At 29.5% G+C, this 8,863-nt stretch overlaps 1 long non-coding RNA gene across 1 annotated transcript in view; it reads left to right on the top strand.

Annotated features, from left to right (window-relative positions):
• Window positions 1–1,695: 1,695 nt before the first annotated feature.
• The window catches only part of LOC106691336 (uncharacterized), a 7,920-nt gene continuing 752 nt past the window's right edge, over window positions 1,696–8,863 (top strand). Inside the window, exons 1-2 of the long non-coding RNA XR_001344770.2 lie at window positions 1,696–1,986; window positions 5,692–5,819. This is a non-coding gene — a long non-coding RNA (uncharacterized lncRNA). The remainder of the gene's footprint in view (window positions 1,987–5,691; window positions 5,820–8,863) is intronic.

Raw genomic sequence — 8,863 nt, 5'->3', positions numbered from 1 at the left:
GTCCCCTTTTCACAAAGCTTATTAACATTAAACTTTTAATATATAATTCATTTATGGAAAAAGCCAAATTTACAAAAGCTTGATGTTTTTTTTATATTATTTGTAACTCAGATAATGAAATTCATCACGGGGGAGGAGGGGTTGAAATAAATATGTAAGGGTAAGAATGATCTACGTTAAGGTAAGGGGTGAAGTGGATCAATTTGGCCCAGAAGATTTCGATGCTAAGAAACGTCTTGGATAAGTCCTTTTTTTTTTAACTAATATATATTTCTTAATAAAAAATAAAAAAGAGAAATAAATAAAATCTCTTCATGTATATAAATAAAATGATGATAATCAAACTATGAACATAAGAAGTAAGAATTAAATGAAAGAAGTAAAATTTTTAACAAATATTGGTAAATCCTAAAAATTTAGAATGGTTCTCGAAGCAGATGCCTCGAATTTTTTTTAATAATAAAATTAAATATTACAGTATTAAAAAAAATTAAATACATGATTAAAACAATAAAAATTTATATATATTTTCGTTATAATAAAATCACATTTTTTACGTTTTCATTTTATTTATCAAATAAAAAGATATAAAAGGATAAAAAGTGCTATTGATTTGACTTATATCGTTTTTATGTAAATATGTCCGATTACGGATTGATAAGTATGCTGTGTGAGATAGCAACCTAATGTATTTAGGCAGCATAGATGAATAAATAAAGTATTTCTCTCTTTCTCGTCATGTAGAAAAAGTCACTGATTTATTTTTTTTTTAGATAATTCGGAAACATAAAAAATACAATTTGATGTGTTTAGATTAAATAAATCCTTTCAGTTATTTGTATTTCCTTTTACACCCCTTAAATTACAAATATTAGAAAAATGGCAGGCCAAGTGGGATGATAGCTCTTCCAGTAAATTAAAAGAAATAAAACGATCAGTAAAACCATGGTCGACATGGAGGAGGTTCCTCTGGCCCGTTTGAGAATAGGTCATACTCTCCTCACGCACTCTCACCTGATCAGAAAACTGCCTCCTCCAACGTGCAAATATTGTCAGTCCATTCTTACGATTAGACACATTTTTGAAGAGTGTACTCACTATTTGCCAACAATAAACAGGATAGGACTGCCACCAAATTTATCCGAAACTCTGGCAGATGAGGAAGCTAAAATTACGCGAGTATTTGAATTTTTAAAAGCATATTTTATTTTATTTTTTTAATTATTTTTCTATTTTTTATTTATTTTTTTTTCTTTTATCATGCCATAGGCGTTGATGACCAGAGGGTTTTACGCCTTTAAGCAACAAACAACAACAACATTTTTTATGTTTTCATTTTATTTATCAAATAAAAAGATATAAAAGGATAAATAGTGCTATTGATTTGTCTTATATCGTTTTTATAATTCGTCAGATAGAAAAAGTCACTGATTTTTTTTTTTTTTAGATAATTCGGAAACATAAAAAATACAATTTGATGTGTTTAGATTAAATAAATCCTTTCAGTTATTTGTATTTCCATTTATTTAATATCGAACAGTGATAATATTTTATATTTTTTTATAAAAACTTTCTGAATATTATAGTACTAAGGTAGCAAAACTTAATTTTTAAAATGGATTATAAATTCTTATTTGATCCAGAAATACAGCCATAAATCATAGTGTTTAAGTCTTAAATCTCCTAATATTTGATTAAATTTCTGAAACTGATATGTTTTATTTGCTCTGTCTTGTTTTAACGAGCAAGAAAAAGACACGTTTTATTTTTCTTAGTTTTTCTTCTTTCCTCTTCCCTGCTTCTTTTCTCTTCAGCAGTTTTGTCTTTCTGCGTTATTGGTATAAATCAACGATTGTGGGGTAACGGTGTAATTGATTAAAACAACAATGGAGAATTGAGAATACATGTAATCATAAGTTTGAAGGATACACGGCGAATTCTCTACGTGACCACACGGATTCCATCAATACCTGCAATCAAAATAAGGTAAAACAATTTTTCTACTAAGGTTTCAATTTGTCCCTTAGTGTTGTATTGGGTTTATTTTATTATTCTTTAATATCCAGTCCGCTGTAATGCCATTCAATTAATGATTTTTAATGTACTTCCTTAGTCAATCAAACATGTGCTTTTAGACTAAATTCAATCTAAACATTCCTTTGCGATAAATAATATCACAAGATTGTTTAATCAATTTATTTGTTTTCCAAGTTTTCAGATTGTTTATTTTTTTTTTAATTTAAAATAATGATAGTAAATTTAATCTTTATCCTTAGTGAAATTTTAGTCATTTCACACCCGCTTTGTTTCGATTTCTTTACTCACTCCTAACACTCATTTCATTATGACTTGTGACAAAGATAAAAATTAAGCATTCCATAATGAATTACTGGTAGAACATGTTACACCACAATCAATGACTGATGCTCAAAAGTGGGCATTATGTTGCATTGAGGTGTAATACGTGGAATAATTAAACACTTAAATCCCAAAAGAGAATGTCTGCTATATCATACAACTCTTACTTACCACCCTACATACGTTTTTTGCGTAAATCTGTGGGCTCATGTAGAAGTTTTAAAAAAACATAAAATAATAGAAAAAATATATAAGGCAAAAATTATATGAAAAGAAAAAAACAAGCCGTAATGCAATCCGGAAAGATCGTGCGTTATCGACTTTTCCCATCTGAAATGTATGTCACTTTTATTTTTTCTCATTTATTCATAAAATTCTGTAATATATCTATTTACCCATTATTTTTTATGGCTAAAAATAAAAAATGTTTATTTTTTCAAATAAAAAAATTGAAGGATCATTAGAGGAAGATTTTATGAAAAATTTAAATTAATTCTATTTCAATGAAGATAAGACTTATTTAATACTAAAGAGTACTCAATTATACGTTGACATATCGAGTTGAATCAAAATTATTGCAACCGCTTTCGAAGAAATTTGAAAAAAACTGCAAAATCGATTCTATAAAATGACACTTTCGGCAAATCGATTGTAACAATAAAAATGCAATCACACCCATGTACCCATGTATTACATTTAAGGAATGTAACCACCTTAATTATATAATTTCAGGTTTCCGATATTTCTTTAATAGTACAAGAGCCGGAAAGAAAAAAAGGCAGTTATCTCACCCCAATTTTTTATTACTTTAATGAAAACTATGCATAATTAATAGTCAAATTGATGAATCTGCCAAGTATAGGTAGGGGGAATAAAAAATGGCAGCTGTTTCAAAACCTTAAAAAACACTAATTTTTCATTCGGAGCTCTATATCGAAAACCTAACAGGACATTATTTAAAATAGAGTAAATTTGTTGAAATATTAGCCTTTATAGAGCTATTTACGTTAAATGGTTCTCGAGATATAGCTTTTTAAAAAGCAAAATTTCTTAAAAATCTAATGAAATATTAGTAGTTAGTTATTTTGAGTAATCTATATCTCAGCAACTATGTGACGTACAGATGTCTATTAGCACTCAAATTAAAGCTAGTATAATGGACTTTAAAGAAGTTTATGACCTTTACCTTAGTAGGAATAGTAGTTTTCATGATATTTGCTAAAATAAATTGATTTATAGTTGTTCGGACAATAAATTTGATTTATGAAAAACTTTATTTTAGAGGCCATTTGACGTATTGATGTCTGCCAGCGCTCAAATTAAAGCTAGTTAAATTTACTATAAAATAGTTAATGTTTATCTTTGTAGGACTAGTAGTTTTTATGATATTTGACAAAATAAACTCACAAAATATTAATTTCTAGTTGTTCGTATAAAATGTTGGATTTTTGAAAAAATATATCTCTAGATCCATAAGACGCACATATATCTGCCAACACTCAAAATAAAGGAAATTTAACTTAATATAAAGCAGTTTATGACACTTGTCTTCGTTGGCGTAGTAGATTTTATGGTATTTACATATGAATATAAATTTGTCCGAACAACTATAAATCAATTTATATTAACAAATTTCATGTAAACTATTACTCCTACAAAGATAACTAAATAATAAATAAACTACTTTATAGCTCATTAAACTAGCTTTAATTTGAGTGCTGATAGACATCTGTACGTCAAATAGTTTTTGAGATATAGATTTTTCAAAATAAATTCACTATTTATACGATCTTTCAGTACGTCCCATACAACATTTTTATAAAATGTTGCTTTTTAAAACGCTATATCTCGAGAACTATTTAACGCAAATAATTTTTTTAGGGCTCATATTTTAGCAAATTTGCTTATCTTTAATGAAATTCTCTTAGGTTTTCTTGTGTTGTTCCTACTTTTTAAGATATAGAGCTCTGAATTAAAAATTAAATTTTTTTATCGCTTTCAAACAGCCGCCATTTTTATTCCCCCAACCTATACTGGCAGACTCATCAATTTTGACCAGTAATTATTCATAGTTTTCATCAAAGTAATCAAAAATTGGGGTGAGATAACTGCCTTTTTTCTTCTCTTGTACTATAAATTCGCCGTAATACAACCAGGAAAGATCGGTAGGTCTCAGCTTTTACCGTGGAAAATGTTGGTTAGCTTTACTTTTTCTTCTTAAGTTATTCATAAAATTCTTTGATTTTTACTTATGGCTAACAATGAGAAATGTTTAATTTTTTCAAATAAACAATATAAAAGAAACATTAAGGGAAGATTTTATGAAAAGCCCTGTAAAACTATTTAAATGAAGGTAAAACCTATTTAATACTATAAGAGCATTCAATAATATGTAGAAATACATACCGTGTTGAATCAAAGTCGTTAAACCATTTTTCGAAAAATTAATTCTATAAAGTGGCACTTTCGGCCAGTCGATTTTATCGAAAAAGTTGCTGTCACCCCAGGCATGTAAGCAAATATATAATTTCAGTTTCGTACGACTTTTGGTTTTTGAGCTAGGCCCACCACACACATAAACCACTTTGCGAAACTTTGTTATTTGGACTCGAGGGGACCTCAAACATGTATTTCTGTCGTGATCAGGAGATAGTTCATCGTGGATGGGGATGTAGTCACTGAAGAACACAAATAGGTAGAAATAACTTATTTAGTGGCAACGTTTCGGCCAGAATTTCTAGTCTTCATCAGAGCTAAGAACAAAGAACAAGATAGCAACTAATGAATACAAAAAAAAAAATAAAAAGATAAAATATAAACAGAATGATTACAATAAATAATTGCACAGAATGAAAATTAATAAATATAAAGTGATGAAAGAAGTGGAAAATAAAAAGTATATATAGGTAATTTGCTTTAATCATTGTGTTTATATTTTCGATATAATTTTTTGTTTTATTCATTGATTACTTTCTTGTTCTATATAAACAGAATGGTTAAAGCAAATTACCTATACATACGTTTTATTTTCCACTTCTTTCATCTCAAGGTTAGAAATTCTGGCCGAAATTTTGCCGCTATTAAATAATTTTTTTCAACTTATTTGTGTTATTTTCCACCGAACCCCGAATCTTCTTCTAATATGTATCTCCGCGAAAACTGGAATTAAAACGTTTTCGTGATCGCAATACTTCCTCTTCATACTCGTATTCATAATACAATACTTCCTCAAATATTTCATATGTCGATAAGTAAAAGCAATAATTGGAAGTATATTGGCCTTGCCCTACGACATACTCCTAGTATATTAATAAAAAATATTTCTTTTTGCAGGATGGTGAAGTATGCTATATATCTGGTGATCATCGTGAGACTCTTAGTCCTTGCCGAGGACATGGATAGTGAATATCCCTTAATGACTGATTTTCCGCCGGAGACGACAACCGAATATCAAGGCTTCAGTAATGTACATTTATTTTATTCCATAGACATTTATAATAATTCCAAATTAACTCAAACATCAGTTAATTGGTTTAATTACTACTGTACCACTACAACCCATGAAGGGATAGGGGTGCATTACTTTGTAAGGAAGTACTATTACTTGACCAACGTTTGTGCGAGGAGGTGATTTGGTCAGAATCACGCTCCACCGTCATACTTTTACCCACCTTAGGAGGCCTCCATTACCCACAGGATTCACTCACAGCTACAGTGTTATAGAAAATAATTATCTTCCCAGCCCGATTCGAACCCGGGTCCTTGAACTTAGTAACTTTGTGCCTTAACACAGCTCCTGCAATTTGTTTAATATAACAATATTAGGGGTATTCATGATATTGTTTTAAATGTAAAATGTTTTACCATGTTAAATGTTATAAGTATAGGATTGTGAGCAGCCCTTTTTAAAGTCATGTTAAATTTTAAATGCATGAGAACTCCTAGCGGGTTTTCTGAGCACATTGTTTAGTAACCTTTCCTTCCAAAACGTCTTGTTATTATTTACTTCTAAGTGTTGATTATAATAGTCTATTGCATCATGCCTAAAGTAAGTGAAAGTTTGGTTACTGATTGTCTTGTTTAAAAACGTCTAAAACAATACTAAGACAATCAAAACGGAAACAACGAGCAAGCAACGACCTTATAACAGGCTCTGAGCTATGTTAGACGTTTTATCGTTTTAACATGAAAAAAGAAGGAATTTTCTCCATTTAACATAACTTTTTCCATTCAACACGCTTTAACATGTTAAACTAAAGACCATAAATACCCCTATTATAATTTTAATTCAAATTATTTTAACGAAACTTTGTATTACTCAGTTTTCTAATTGAGATTTTGAGGTTGTTAATTGTTCATTTTATTCTTGTAAAATTAAATACAAGACAACAAAATATCACAACTTTAACTTATTAACCAACTTAGCTCCCCAAGTTTTGTGTATGATCGGTGAAGCTATCATTACTGGTAGTAATTTTCGAAAAAAAGTCAAAAGACCAGGAAAGACGAAGATTATGAACGATTTTTTTTTTTTTTAATTTTCTGGCAGAATGGTACACAATAACACAAGAATCGGTTGTTCGGAAACACATTTTAACTTTTTTAAATCAACACTTAACCATTCCTTACTCCTTAAAAACTGCAACCAAAGTGGAAGATGCTGCGAAGTTTCTCACCACTCAAGTACAATGAGCAGCTCATGAAGCGTCCACAACTCCTCCATCACATCCTCCCGGAATGCCCTTCTTTCATCACACAACTTATAATGGAAAAACAAAGAGCTCGAAATCATTCAATCCCAAAGAGGTAGAAAAAGAAATCAGTAAACTCAAAGTCCCTGGGTCATGACCTGATTATCTGACATTATTATGTAGAACTTTTTCCGTAAGGCTACCGTATTCCTCACTGCACTCTATAACTCGGTCTTACAATCACTGCAAATTCTCATTTACTTCATCAGTAGGAAGATCACAGTTTCGTAAAAATATTATTTACGGATGTTCCTAATCATGAATGAATGGATTTAACTGGAAGAGTAAAAAAAATAAAGATACAAATATTTCCATACTTCCATAGGGGGGATAGATTAATTTAAGAATAAAATATAATTGTATTAAATATGTATATAATTTTTATGAACAGTTCTAAAGATCAAACGATGGGATTCAGCTTATCAGAGCATTCCATTGAAATAATCTTTAAATGATTTAATGAACACTAATCCAGGAAAAACTGAGAAAAAACCTGCAGGAAAATCCTATTAAAAATATGCATACCTGATTTCTTTTTTTTAATGAGAAATATCATTAGTAAGAGCAATCATTAATAAGAAACCCTAGATCTATTCAATCATTAAATAATCGAATTCTCAATAGAATGGAAAAAACAAAACACAATAAAATATGATTTTTTGACATGAATTTCTACTTAATTGATAATATTGTAGTATGTAACAGGATGATTTTAGATTTTAAAAGCTGAGGTGTGCTTCCTGTTTTGTAAAATCAGTCAAGTAATTTTTAATTAATTTTATTGAAAACATTGAAGGAATGGAATCTTCCATCACATAGTTATTTTTAAAAACTTGATTTGGCTGAGAAGGTGAATCGCAGTTTATTTAGTAACAAACCTCAACTCAACACCACTTAAAGCAGATGTGGCCAATGAGCGGCCTTCCTTAAATATTTTTCAGGCCCGCGAGATTCATCACACATTTAGAAAATACTTTTATTATTATTATACATTATAATAGCGGAAGCTGGTGAAAATCAAAGTATTATAAAATACAATAGTTCTACATTCACAAATTCAAAACTTAATTGTCGAAATTGTGAGAAAAAAATAACTTCGATCGTAAAATAATATTCTTAGGAATATATTACATATATTGCCTGTTTTATTTATTTAGTTAGCAAAATAATTAAATCATATTCTGAGAACTCGTGATATTTATATTATTATTACATTCAAGTTTTAGTCTTATATATTTCTTTACAATCTGCATTTATTATCATTATTATTATATTTTCTATGTTTACACGTTAAAATAATAATGAATAAAATAATAATAACTCATTATGTATCGATTTTTCACTCCATAAGTGAGTCTAATAACGGTTTCACTGCATTTTCAGGCGCTATTTAAATATTCCTTGATTGAAGCAAATATTTCAAAAGTAGGGGGTTTTAGTGGGGCGGGTCCGGCGGGGAACGATAGCTTTTTTGAGTTATGATCTCCTCTTGTTAGATTGTGACACGTCCTACATCGACCAACCTACTCGCTATAATTTTCTGGTTTAAAAGTCAGATAAATAAGGCTACCACGGACGGCGAAAGTGGCGGGTCTCGAGCCGTTTTCCAATTTCAGGCTCTTCAGCTCTAAATATTTTTCGATTTACCTATCTTAAAGTCACATCTTGTTGTTATTTGTGGAGTAAAAAACTACGGACGGTTATCATTGGCCTTGTAACTATTAATAAAAAATTATTTCCTTAATTATTAATAT

Source organism: Halyomorpha halys, unplaced genomic scaffold, assembly GCF_000696795.3.
Source record: "Halyomorpha halys isolate HHAL.00 unplaced genomic scaffold, Hhal_1.1 Scaffold2256.1, whole genome shotgun sequence".
In the NCBI taxonomy this organism is placed as follows: domain Eukaryota; kingdom Metazoa; phylum Arthropoda; class Insecta; order Hemiptera; family Pentatomidae; genus Halyomorpha; species Halyomorpha halys.
Note: the sequence above shows the minus strand (reverse complement) of the source record. Positions and strands in the feature narration are given on the sequence as shown.